Source organism: Oryx dammah, unplaced genomic scaffold (genome assembly GCF_014754425.2).
Source record: "Oryx dammah isolate SB20612 unplaced genomic scaffold, SCBI_Odam_1.1 HiC_scaffold_5, whole genome shotgun sequence".
Lineage (NCBI taxonomy): Eukaryota > Metazoa > Chordata > Mammalia > Artiodactyla > Bovidae > Oryx > Oryx dammah.
Genome location: NW_024070189.1, coordinates 105,728,039 through 105,741,296, shown reverse-complemented (window position 1 = coordinate 105,741,296; position 13,258 = coordinate 105,728,039). Strand labels below are relative to the sequence as shown.

Here is a 13,258-nt window from a genome sequence, read left to right as displayed (position 1 = left end):
ATAACCAAGGTCCCAGCTCATCCTCTGTGTTCACTGATGAAGTAAGTAGTATTGCACCTTATCTGGGTTTGGACAAAAGTATAACATCATTATATTATAATGACATCGTTATAATGTCATTCAAAGTATTTTCACTGCTCATAAAAACTTCTGTACTCTGTGTATGCATCTCCCTGCTAACTCCAGGCAACCATTGATCTTTTTATTGTCTCCATAGTTTTGCCTTTTCCAGAATGGCATTTAGTTGGAATCTATTTTTCTTTTTTCTTTCTCCTTGACAGGTTCAAAGCCTTTTTAAGACCACTCATGGCCAACCCATGCATGGATCAGAACGGCTCTAGGTGGCAAGCTCCCTGACTAAGCACTGCAGCTCTTCTTCCAATATTGAGCCCTGTCCCACTGGTCCTGCCCATGGAGGTGAACAAGGACACAGTTTGGATATTTGTTCATTGAAACACTAGAAGTTTTGTGCCTCTTGTCACAGTGAACCCAGATTTCTGTCTGGTGGGTTGTAAACAGATGAGCCATTTATTTAGGCCCTCTGCTCTATGTGCAACCCAATCCATGACAAATTCTTACCAAGTGACCTCTCAAGCCCAGGAAACTGTCACTCTGGAAATTAAAACTATTATAGACCCTCACACTAAAACCTAATTCCAGCAGGAAAATAAGCCCTGGTTGGTGCACCCCTCTCTCTGCACCAATGCCACCTTTTGGTCTTTTAAATGTTTGCCCCTTGGATTAGAGGATGGGGCGGGGAGTATATGGTTGTTTACCAGTTGTTCATTATATATGTTAAGCAGACTTTCATTTTATTGTTTCTTAGTATTATTTCTATGACTTGCCTGTTAAATCTTTTAACTTTCTTGATTTGTTTGCTTTTGTCTTATGGGTCTGTGTACTGTGGGTATTAATCCTTTGTTTACCTGCTTTCTTTCATCAGCAATAATTAATATGGATATATAGTTAAAAGAGCATATATGTGTATAGCTACATTGAAAAGAATGATACTATGACTGTGAATTTCTAATACAAGTATTAAGTAAATATGAATGAGACTCAAGACAGCCTGGGACTGAAAATTCTAAATTCTCAGCAAAACCCAAGAAGACAGCTATTGGGAAAGAAAAACTGGTCTAAATATTTCATCCTGGTTTTGGAAAAAGAAAAACGGATTTTAAGTAAAGCATCTGGGTGGGGATGGTATATTTTATATATTGAGAGACTCCTATGTATTATTTATAAATTTGAAAAGTTTAATGAGATGGGTGATTGGGTGCAATCTCAAAACGGCACAATGATCTCTCTTCGTTTCCAAGGCAAACCATTCAATATCACAGTAATCCAAGTTGATGCCCCAACCACTAATGCTGAAGAAGCTGAAGTTGAACGGTTCTATGATGACCTACAAGACCTTCTAGAACTAACACCAAAAAAAGATGTCCTTTTCATCATAGGGGACTGGAATGCAAAAGAAGGAAGTCAAGAGATACCTGGAGTAACAGGCAAGGTTGGCCTTGGAATACAAAATGAAGCAGGGCAAAGGCTCACAGAGTTTTGCCAAGAGAATGCACTGGTCATAGCAAACACCCTCTTCCAACAACACAAGAGACGACTCTACATGTGGACATCACCAGGAGGTCAAAAATGAAATCAGACTGATTATATTATTTGCAGTGAAAGATGGAGAAACTCTATACAGTCAGGAAAAACAAGACTGGGAGCTGACTGTGGCTCAGATCATGAACTCCTTATTGCCAAATTCAGACTTAAATTGAAGAAAGTAGGGAAAACCACTAGACCATTCAGGTATGACCTAAATCAAATCCCTTATGATTATACAGTGAAAGTCACTCAGTCGCGTCTGACTCTTTGTGACCCCATGGACTGTCCATGGAATTCTCCAGGCCAGAATACTGGAGTGGGTAGCCGGTCCCTTCTCCAGGGGATCTTCACAACCCAGGGATCGAACCCAGGTCTCCTGCTTGGCAGGCAGATTCTTTACCACTGGGAAGCCCCTGATTATACAGTGGAAGTGACAAATAGATTCAAGGGATTAGATCTGATAGAGTGCCTGAAGAACTATGGATGGAGGTTCATGACGTTGTACAGGAGGAGGTGATCAAAACCGTCTCCAAGGAAAAACATGCAAAAAGGCAAAATGGTTGTCCGAGGAGGCCTTACAAATAGCTGAGAAAAGAAGAGAAGTGAAAGGCAAAGGAGAAAAGGAATGATACATCCATCTGAATGCAGTTCCAAAGATTAGCAAGGAGAGATAAGAAAGCCTTCCTAAGTGATCAATGCAAAGAAATACAGGAAAACAATAGAATGGGAAAGACTAGAGATCTCTTCAAGAAAATCAGAGATACCAAGGGAACATTTCATGCAAAGATGGACACAATTAAGGACAGAAATGGTATGGACCTAACAGAAGCAGAAGATACTAAGAAGAGGTGGCAAGAATACACAGAAGAAATACACGAAAAAGATCTTAATGACCCAAATAACCACGATGGTGTGATCACTCACCTAGAGGCAGACATCCTGGAGTGTGAAGTCAGGTGGGCCTTAGGAAGCATCACTACAAACAAAGCTAGTGGAGGTGATGAGATTCCAGCTGAACTATTTCAAATCCTAAAAGATGATGTTGTGAAAATGTGGCACTCAACATGTTAGCAAATTTGGAAAACTCAGCAGTGGCCACAGGACTGGAAAAGGTCAGTTTTCATTCCAATCCCAAAGAAAGGCAATGCCAAAGAATGCTCAGACTACCACACAATTGCACTCATCTCACATGCTAGTAAAGTAATGCTCAAAATTCTCCAAGCCAGGCTTCAACAGTACATGAACCAAGCACTTGCAGATGTTCAAGTGGATTTAGAAAAGGCAGAGGAACCAGAGGTCAAATTGCCAACATCTGTTGAATAATCGTAAAAGCAAGAGAGTTCCAGAAAAACATCTACTTCTGCTTTATTGACTGCACTAAAGCCTTTGACTGTGTGGATTACAACCAACTGTGGAAAATTCCTCAAGAGATGGGAATACCAGACCACTTGACCTGCCTCCTGAGAAATTTGTATGCAGGTCAAGAAGCAAGTTAGAACCAGACATGGAACAACAGACTGGTTCCAGATTGGGAAAGGAGTATGTCAAGCCTGTATATTGTCACTGGGCTTATTTAACTTCTATGCAGAGTAGGTCATGTGAAATGTTGGGCTGGATGAATCACAAGCTGGAATCAAGATTTCCAGAAGAATTATCTATAACCTCAGATATGCAGATGACACCACCTTTATGGCAGAAAGCAAAGAAGAACTAAAGAGCCTCTTGATGAAAGAGGAGCGTGAAAAAGCTGGCTTAAAACTTAACATTCAAAAAACTAAGATCATGGCATCTGGTCCCATCACTTCGTGGCAAATAGATGGGGAGGTAATGGAAACAGTGAGAGACTTTATTTTCATGGCTCCAGAATCACTGCAGATGGTGACTGCAGCCATAAAAAACACTTGCTCCTTGGAAGAAAAGCTATGACCAACCTAGACAGCATATTAAAAAGAAGAGACATTACTTTACCAACAAAGGTTCATCTAGTCAAAGCTATGGTCTTTATGTAGTCATGTATGGATGTGAGAGTTGGACTGTAAAGAAAGCTGAGCACCAAAGAATTGATGCTTTTGAACTGTGGTGCTGGAGAAGACTCTTGAGAGTCCCTTGGCCTGCAAGGAGATCAAACCAGTCAATCCTAAAGGAAATCAGTCCTGAATGTTCATTGGAAAGGACTGATGTTGAAGCTGAAACTCCAGTACTTTGGCCACCTGATTCAAAGAACTGACTCATTGAAAAAAACCCTGACGCCAGGAAAGATTGAAGGCAGGAGGAGGAGGGGATGACAGAGGATGAGATGGTTGGATGGCATCACCAACTCAATGGACTCATGTTTGAGCAAGCTCCGGGAGTTGGTGATGGACAGAGAAGCCTGCCGTGCTGCAGTCCATGGCGTTGCACAGTCAGACTCAACTGAGCGTCTGAACTGAACTGATCCTTAAAGAAGATACAAATCCCCAGGCTATAAATGAAGTCTAGTGGTCTTTGAATGGGAATAAATATGCAGGAAGTCCTTCAGAGGGCTAGGCAGGTCCAGATATTTTGAGGAAATTGATTTTTAGATCCTCAAGTTTCACAGGCACTCTTTCTTTACCCACTCTACAGAAGAATCACAGTTCACTCCTTGTCCCATATCTTCCTCCTGAGGCACTGACCTGAGGTACAGAAAGTACCACATACCAGATAGGGGTGAAGCTTCCTTTGATGATTAATCAAATTACTAAAAACTATTCCAGTCTTTCATTTGCTGAAGTTAGTTAAAGAAACTTGATCTTGGGGGAGAGGAGTGGTTTCTACCCTTCTGCTGGGTATCCTGAGTTTAGAAAGTTTTTTTAAAAAAATTATCTACAAGTAAAAATATATGTAATTGTTTTAGGTTGGTCTCAATACTTATTCCTTGGATGTGCCATTAACCTGATGGACATGTTCTCTAAATTAAATGAGCCAAACTGCAGCCCCTGAAGAACATGTACACTAACTCTTTTTTTATTAATTCTGGCCACATCTCGGCATATGAAACGCTAGTTTCCCTGATCAGGGATCAAACACGTGTGCCCTGTGGTGGAAGTGCTCAGTCCGAACTACTGGACCACCAGGGAATTTCCTAAAGTCTTTTTGTCAAAACACAATGTATTGGCAAGATGTAATGATATAAGCAATGTTTAGATGTCTCCAACCATTTTGAGTGTCTAGGTTAAACAAAGTGAAAGAATTATAAGGCATAATTATCATTTGATAGGTCTTGGTAAAGCCTTTTTTGGAGAACTTCCCAGAAGGAGAAATATCTTTAATGTTTGCAAGAAAGGTGATTTTCATTTGAACAAAATGAAAATCTGAACAAAAATTTTTTTGATCAAAAAAATGTTTTTAGATCAATGTGATTTGGGGCATATAATTTAGAAGGAGTTCAAAGACCTGAATAACATTACTATAACAAAGCTGTCCATTTCATATCTGAGTTATTTATTGTACAGGAGAAATTAATGCAAGATTGTAAATCAACTGTACTTAAATAAAATTTTTTTAAAATGTTTGGTAGAATTTACCAATGGGGGAAAACAAACCAACTTGTCCAGTTCTGTTTTTTATTTATATGAGTCAGAGTTCTCAAGGATCACATCTATTAAAAAACCAAAAATAAAATTGATGCTGAGTTCCATCACATTTACATCAGTAAATCATGTATATTCATCTGTATTTTTTTAATTAAAAAAAGACACCATTCAGTTAAGAGAAGTAATTCTAAGAAAAAATTATGTATAATTACTTATAAATTATATTTGTATCCCTTCCCAGTGGTCATGTATGGATGTGAGAGTTGGACTGTGAAGAAGGCTGAGCGCTGAAGAATTGATGCTTTTGAACTGTGGTGTTGGAGAAGACTCTTGAGAGTCCCTTGGACACAACCAGTCCATTCTGAAGATCAGCCCTGGGATTTCTTTGGAAGGAATGATGCTAAAGCTGAAACTTCAGTACTTTGGCCACCTCATGTGAAGAGTTGACTCATTGGAAAAGACTCTGATGCTGGGAAGGATTGGGGGCAGGAGGAGAAGGGGACGACAGAGGATGAGATGGCTGGATGGCATCACTGACTCGATGGACGTGAGTCTGAGTGAACTCCGGGAGTTGGTGATGGACAGGGAGGCCTGGCGTGCTGCGATTCATGGGGTCGCAAAGAGTCGGACACGACTGAGCGACTGAACTGAACTGAATCAACTTAGGATTACTAATAATTTTAATGGTAATTCATTATAGAAGAAAAAAATTTTTATACACTCAGAGCTTTAGTCACAAGAAAAGTTTATTATATTTCAATTAATTTTCAAATTTTTTCTGAGATGAATAAAAAAATTTAAAACATACATTAAGTGGATTGGAAATTCAAGGAATGAATGGGAAAAGTGTAAAATTTACAAATATTAAATAATTTTATTATTAATTTATTAACAAGATAGATGGCAGAGTTATCAAGTTGTTAAGGTATTAATCACTTGCTATATGGAAAATAATGATACAGTGGTTTTATTTTAAAAAGTCAATTTTTACAATAAACCAAAAAGTTCATGGAAAATTATGATGAATTTTATGTATCACCTTTAAAAGTTGAAGTTTTTTTAAGGGGATCATGTGAACAAAAACTGTGAAGACTAGTGTTTCAGGAAGTGGCTCCTACAGTCACTCTTGGGAACATAGTAGTGTTTTGCAGCCATCTCATCCATTCCCCAGTTATGTTAGTCACCAATGCCCATTCGAGTGCAATTTAGAGTCATGGAAAATTTGATTGGAAGAATCTTTAAGTTGTTTCATTTCTCCATATTACTAGCTTTGTGACCTTGGCTAAGCTATTTACATCTCTAAGCTTCATTAATAATAGTTCAACACAGCACACAGAATATCATAAAATTCTATACTTATTGAATTGCCAACTAAACGGTCTGACCAGGGATCTCGACCTTGACTGTTACAGAGGGCCTGAGACTAACATAAAAGAGTGGCCCAGTGAGAGGAAAAGCTGGAGAAGACACAAAGACACCTTGCTAGAGGAATGCTAACTGATCATGTGTGCCAGAGGGGAGTTAGAAGAAACTGGGATCTGGATTTTTAATAGAAAACCTGGTAATTGGCTAAAAAAAACAAACAAACAAAAAAAAAACCAAACCTAAATGCTTTTACACTGTGCAGGATGGGGAAAAAAAAAAAATGCAGCTACCAGCACAAACATCTCAAAGGGCTGCCAGTGTGTTGTAACCCTGGTACAGAGAATACATATTCAGGAGAGTAGGCTCTACAGATTATTTTTATTGGTTCTGAATTAAGGAGAAGTAACTAGAGTCTTTATAAATTTGAGTTTTAGTTTTGATTAGCCCTTTGGTGTCTCGAAAGATCTTATAATACAATATGGTGTTACGCTGTACTGACAAGAAAACCATTTTACACTTTCGTAATTTTCCAGAATTTTCACTTATCATCTCAATGGTAACTTAAGGAGTTCAGCAATATGAAATGAAAAAGGCACTGTACTTCATTTTGGAAGGAAGCATATTACTTTGTGCAGTGGAGCTCTCACACATGGAAAATAAAATTTGCCATTGGAAGACAACAAAGAAAGGCATAATATAATCCCACTTCAGTTTAGTTCAGTTCAGTCGCTCAGTCGTGTCCGACTCTTTGCGACCCCATGAATCTCAGCACGCCAGGCCTCCCTGTCCATCACCAACTTCCGGAGTTCACTCAGACTCGTGTCCATCGAGTCAGTGATGCCATCCAGCCATCTCATCCTCTGTCGTCCCCTTCTCCTCCTGCCCCCAATCCCTCCCAGCATCAGAGTCTTTTCCAATGAGTCAACTCTTCACATGAGGTGCCCAAAGTACTGGAGTTTCAGCTTTAGCATCATTTCCTCCAAAGAAATCCCAGGGCTGATCTCCTTCAGAGTGGACTGGTTGGATCTGCCTGCAGCCCAAGGGAGTCTCAAGAGTCTTGTCCAACACCACAGTTACCTAGTGGCAAATATATATCTAAATACTTTTAAAATTAAAGAGTGATTTCTTCAGTGAGTTTTGTTATTCATCCTTTAGAAAAAAAATACCCCCAAACCAAACAACTACAGAGAATGCAATCATTGTGGCAAGCTGTGCTACCAGACCCATGTGGGTTAACATTTTAATACAAGTCATTTCATGACATTCCACAGCATATTCCTTAAACCTGGCTCACCACAAAAGCTATCTGGCAAGAGCACTGCTCATATGCAGTCTCTGCTCCTTCGCCGCTCCCTCTGAACACTCTCTGACCTCACTGCTTTTGTAAGCAGATAAGCAGATCAAAGGAAAAGAAATGAGCCAGCCCTGGCTGGAATGGTGACCACTATCTTCTGACCTGCTTTTCTGAGGCCTCTGCAGAGCATGTTACCTGGGGTTCAATTCCTTTTCCCCATTCCCACTCCTGCTCTATCTGATGACTTCAAATCTGGCTTACCATTGGGAAACCGGTCACATAGCTCATGCCAGCTGTTCCCTACCCTTTCGCCCTCAGTAAGCCATGCTCACAACTTTTGCCAGATTTCAGTGGCTGCTGTTTACTTAATTGACTAAAAAATCCATATGTATATTATAGCATATTACAACATTATTTAAAAACATCAAGCCATTGAGGTGATGTAACTAAGCACTGGCTTGAGAGGTAGCTTGTCTTGGTTCAAGTTCTGGCTCTGCCATTTCTAAGTAACTTGGTCAATTTACTTTTTAATTCAGCCCCCCTCTTTATAAACAAGGAATAATCCAACCAGTCCATTCTAAAGATCAACCCGGGGATTTCTTTGGAAGGAATGATGCTGAAGCTGAAACTCCAGTACTTTGGCCACCTCATGCCAAGAGTTGACTCATTGGAGAAGACTTTGATGCTGGGAGGGATTGGGAGCAGGAGGAGAAGGGGACGACCGAGGATGAGATGGCTGGATGGCATCACGGACTCGATGGACACGAGTCTGAGTGAACTCTGGGAGTTGGTGATGGACAGGGAGGCCTGGTGTGCTGCGATTCATGGGGTCGCAAAGAGTCGGACACGACTGAGCGACTGAACTGAACTGATCACGTGGGGCAGGCTACATGAGTGGAGGCACGAAGTCCACCACTCCTTCCCATGGCCCTGCTGCTACTGCTAAGTCACTTCAGCTGTGTCCGACTCAGTGTGATCGCATAGACAGCAGCCCACCAGGCTCCCCCGTCCCCGGGATTCTCCAGGCAAGAACAACTGGAGTGGGTTGCCATTTCCTTCTCCAGTGCATGAAAGTGAAGTCAAAGTGAAGTCGCTCAGTCGTGTCCGACTCTTTGTGACCCCATGGACTGCAGCCCACCAGGCTCCTCCGACCACGGCATTCTCCAGGCAAGAGTGGAGTGCCATTGCCTTCTCCAGTGAAAAAGGCACTGTACTTCACTTTGGAAGGAGGCATATTACTTTGTGTAGTGGAGCTCTCATGGCCTTCTCCCATGGCCCTAAGGGACTGCAATTTCCTGCAGGGTTGCAGTCCCCATACGGTTGGGTGGGGGAGAAGTCCCTGCCCAGTTCCTGTCTAATGTGCTGTGGTGCTGGCAGCCTGAGGCAGGCCGGTGGACACCTGGCCCTGCCCTGAGAGTCACACGGCATGACATTAACCCTCCCTGGGGCAGCATGGTCATGCAGTAAGTCACAGACAGGCAGGGAGAAGCCCGAGGGAAGTTCAAGTGGACCCGAGTGGCAGAGAACCTGTCCCACGGAGACAGTGGGAGATGGGACCACACAGGAGCCCAGCTCCAAGGCCCCACACCTGTTCCTCTGTCCCATCAGACTTCACTTAACACAAATTTAAAGATAAGAGTTTCTATCGTGGGTACTTCTGAGGGCCTGGCCCTGCGCAATCATACTGATTAAAGCCTGCACTTCATGAACATCATGAAGCCAGTTCAGCTATCACCTAAGATTACTGTCAAGATGAAATGAACTAATATATGTACAGATTTAAGACTAATATCTGTCACCTAGGAAGCACGATATAAGTGCTGCTTATTATTTATAGCATTACCATAAATAGAAAAGCATTTTTCAAATATTTGTCCAACAAATATTATTCTGTGCTAGGCACAGTTCTAGGCACTAGCACATTTCCTCGCCAAACAGCTAACATTATTTGCTTACTAACAAGCCTCTAAGAAGACCTTGGGCCATGACTCACTGGACTGAACACCAGTGGGTGGGCGTACAGTCAAAACATGTGTAAAGGTGGCAATTTAGTGGGAACTAGATTCCTGAGTTAAATAGGTTCCTTCATTACCTTCTAGTCCTACTTTCTATTGCCAGAGAGATACAGTTTCCTATCTCAAAACAAGTGAGATTTTAAACTTTATCAATCTTTCTTAGCCATTGAAACTATCACAATTCACTATCTGTGCTTTCTATATCAAATATACATTGGATAGGATGGAATCAAGAAACCTCACAGGCACACTATAATACTTCTTAGGGAGTACTTCACAGTCTTTAGTGAGCTCTGCCCCATAGCACTATGAAGAAATGTTCTCAGTTCACAATCCAATACAGTAGCCTCTAGCTACATGTAGATTACTGAGCACTTAAAATGTGGCTGTTGTGCCTGAGGAACTGAATTTTTAACTGTTAAACATCACATGTGGGTAGTGGCTATTGTATTGGTTGGCAGAGCTCTAAATATTTGGCTTTACAGGACTTTCTAAGTCACATTGTGTCAATCATTTAATGTTTCCATTCTTACTCATGTGCTGAAGTATTCTAGATGACAAAAGCTTAAAAGAGTTGACTATAAGAGATCATTGAAGGCTATAAGAACTTTGTGAATCACAAAGTTCCTATTTTACAGACTGGAAAATGTGATGACTTGCCTGTATCATACAGCTCGTTGGTTGTAGTGGTCGCCTGGAATTAGAATGGGAAAGACTAGAGATCTCTTCAGAAAATTAGAGATACTAAGGGAACATTACATGCAAAGATGAACACAATAAAGGACAGAAATGGTAGGGACCTAACAGAAGCGGAAGATATTAAGAAGAGGTGGCAAGAATACACAGAAGAACTATACAAAAAGATCTTCATGACCCAGATAACCACAATGGTGTGATCACTCACGTAGAGCCAGACATCCTGGAGTGCGAAGTCAAGTAGGCCTTAGGAAGCATCACTACGAACAAAGCTAGTGGAGGTGATGGAATTCCAGTTGAGCTATTTCAAATCCTTAAAGATGATGCTGTGAAAGTGCTGCATTCAATATGCCAGCAAATCTGGAAAACTCAGCAGGGGCCACACGACTGGAAAAGGTCAATTTTCATTCCAATCCCAAAGAAAGGCAATACCAAAGAATGCTCAAACTACCACACAATTGCACTCATCACACATGCTAGTAAAGTAACGCTCAAATTCTCCAAGCCAGGCTTCAACAGTACTTGAACCAAGCACTTGCAGACGATCAAGCTGGATTTAGAAAAGGCAGATGAACCAGAGGTCAAATTGCCAACATCTGTTGGATCACTGAAAAAACAACAGAGTTCCAGAAAAACATCTACTTCTACTTTATAGACTACGCCAAAGCCTTTGACTATGTGGATCACAACAAACTGTGGAAAATTCTTAAAAGAGATGGGAGTACCACCAGACCACCTGAGCTTCTTCATGAGAAATCTGTATGCAGGTCAAGAAGCAACAGTTAGAACTGGACATGAAACAACAGACTGGTTCCAAATTGGGAAAGGAGTATGTCAAGGGTGTATATTGTCACTATGCTTATTTAACTTATATGTAGAGTACATCATGCAAAATGTCAGGCTGGATGAAGCACAAGATGGAATCAAAATTGCTGGGAGAAATATCAATAGCCTCAGAAAGGCAGATGACAGCACCCTTATGGCAGAAAGTGAAGAAGAACTAAAGAGCCTCTTGATGAAAGTGAAAGAGGAGAGTGAAAAAGTTGGCTTAACTAAGATCACAGCATCCAGTCCCATCACTTCATGGCAAATAGATGGGGAAACAATGGAAACAGTGAGAGACTATTTTTATGGGCTCCAAAATCACTGCAGATGGTGACTACAGCCATGAAATTAAGAGATGCTTACTCCTTGGAAGGAAAGCTATGACCAAAAAGCTATGACCAACCTAGACAGCACATTAAAAAGCAGAGACATTACTTTAGTGACAAAGGTCCGTCTAGTCAAAGCTATGGTTTTTCCAGTAGTCATATACGGATGTGAGAGTTGGACTGTAAAGAAAGCTGAGCGCCGAAGAACTGATGCTTTTGAACTGTGGTGTTAAGACTCTTGGGAGTCCCCTTGGACTGTAAGGAGATCAAATCATTCAATCCTAAAGGAAATTATTCCTGAAAATTCACTCGAAGTACTGATGCTAAAGCTGAAACTCCAATACTTCGGCCATGTGATGTGAAGAACCGACTCATTGGAAAAGACCCTGATGCTGGGGAAAGATCGAAGGTGGGAGGAGAAGGGGACGTCAGAGGATGAGATGGTTGGATGGCATTACCAACACGATGGATATTAGTTTGAGTAGGCTCTGGAGTTGGTGATGGACAGGGAGGCTTGGCGTGCTGCAGTCCATGGGGTTGCAAAGAGTCCTACACGACTGAGCGACTGAACTGAACTGAACTGAACCGGAACCCTCACCCCCTAAACTCCATCTGGTGTTCTGACTCCGCAGTGAGTCGGTATGAGCCATCAACAACTGGAGATGTGAGCTGGGATGGAAGTTTGAGATTTAAAGCAGAGAAAAGTATATTTTCATTTCCTAAGTAAGTCTTTTAAAAATAAATAAGGACTAAACTTAAATCCGTCCATTTTTTAGTATAAAGCTCACCAATGAGAATAAGAATGCTGTCTGGGGCACACCATAGGAAGTGAAATTGCTCCAATCTCAGGTCACCCACGCCCAAGTATTTATCTTGACTCGGACAACACGGTGTAAAGAAAACTGACGAGTAGTTACGCGTGTTAACAACCTAACAGGCTGAGTCAGTTAAACAGTCTTGCCAGCCTGGCACCCGCGGCCAAACCACCACCTGTCTGATGGAGAGCTCACGCCGCGTGCCGGCCTGGAGCCTACCTGCGCGCACCGCGTCGTCCGCGCCGCCGTCCGCGCCGCCCAGGCTCGCGGCCGCGCGCAGCGCGCTCCCGCAGCTGGCCGACAGCGTGCCTGTGGCCCTCCGCGCCAGCGTCAGGATGGGTGCGGACCAGCCTTCGGTCGCCGCCCGCGACTTCGCCGCCCTCCGCAGTTCGCCTGGGCCCGGCACCTGGCTCCGGTCCACGATCTCAAACTCTTCTCCCGGCTCCGGCCCCGGCTCCTGCTCCGGCCCCGGCTCCTGCTCCGGCTCCGGCCCCGGCTCCTGCTCCGGCCGGCAGCCGTCGCCCCCGTCAGCCATGTTGGCCGTGTCACGTGCCCCCGGCGGGCGGCGGGCCAGGCGCTGGCGGGCGCGCGGGAGGCGCTCTTACGTCCACGCCGCTCGTTTTCGTGTTCGCGCCCGCTTTTCTTCCTCTTTACGGTTCTCCTCTCCTTTCTTTCGGTTTAGAAAAGCTCGGGAAGGCGTGTCATAAAATAAGCATCCACGTTCTCATCAGCTGGGGGGACTTGTTTCCGTTGAAGTTCCTCT

The 13,258-nt window shown here is 42.6% G+C and overlaps 1 protein-coding gene and 1 non-coding gene across 3 annotated transcripts in view; both read right to left on the bottom strand.

Annotated features, from left to right (window-relative positions):
• The window catches only part of RUFY1 (RUN and FYVE domain containing 1), a 69,853-nt gene extending 56,890 nt beyond the window's left edge, over nucleotides 1-12,963 (bottom strand). The window contains exon 1 of one of the 2 annotated variants that reach the window (XM_040241385.1): nucleotides 12,715-12,963. The gene's annotated coding sequence lies outside the window, so the exon portion shown is untranslated. The remainder of the gene's footprint in view (nucleotides 1-12,714) is intronic. The other variant, XM_040241384.1, reaches the window with a different exon arrangement.
• LOC120864945 lies at nucleotides 430-559 on the bottom strand. Its single transcript, XR_005721286.1, has one exon. It is a non-coding gene; the product is annotated as a small nucleolar RNA SNORA11 (small nucleolar RNA).
• Nucleotides 12,964-13,258: the final 295 nt, after the last annotated feature.